The following is a 580-nucleotide window of genomic DNA, read 5'->3' as shown; positions in this document are numbered from 1 at the left end:
GAGACAACATTCTTAGTGGACTGATGAGAATAAATAAGGTATTAACGTGTGAATCTTCTCCCAGCGGTTATGCTGTGCTGGTGGTGAAAGGTGTGGGGCCTCTGGCTATGACATCAGGTGTGAGGACCAGGAGAGGAGGGAGGTCCTCCCTCTAAAAGAAAAGTGGGGTGGGGAACAATGACCACAAGGACCAAAGCTCAGAGGTGAGACTGAGGGGAAATCTCCTAACTGTCATCGCGGATCCTTCTCTCGCTCACACAAAGGCTTTGATTCTCCATTGAAACAAAGACAACTTTTTACTTGAGCCTAAAGTACGTATATGCTCAGTATTCAAACAGGGCTGGACAATCGATCTCAAATGCAGTATCAGGAGACGTGTCACCAACCAGTTTCCAGTTCATAGGAGAATGTACAGTTACACATGGTTTTGTGAATCGAATCCAGGTAGGTTTTCCTTCCTCACTGTTGCTCACATGCTGGATTCGTTTGTCCTAGATTCATGATTCCCGAGGTCCTGGCGCGGACCATCCGCGGAGCGTCGCGCGCCACGCTCGGCGCGTGGGCCTCTCCGCGTCTGGGA

The sequence above is a fragment of the Morone saxatilis genome, unplaced genomic scaffold (assembly GCF_004916995.1).
Source record: "Morone saxatilis isolate NCDOM2014 unplaced genomic scaffold, NCSU_SB_2.0 Contig19, whole genome shotgun sequence".
In the NCBI taxonomy this organism is placed as follows: domain Eukaryota; kingdom Metazoa; phylum Chordata; class Actinopteri; family Moronidae; genus Morone; species Morone saxatilis.
The sequence above is the reverse complement of the archived record's forward strand: the minus strand, read 5'-3'. Positions refer to the sequence as shown.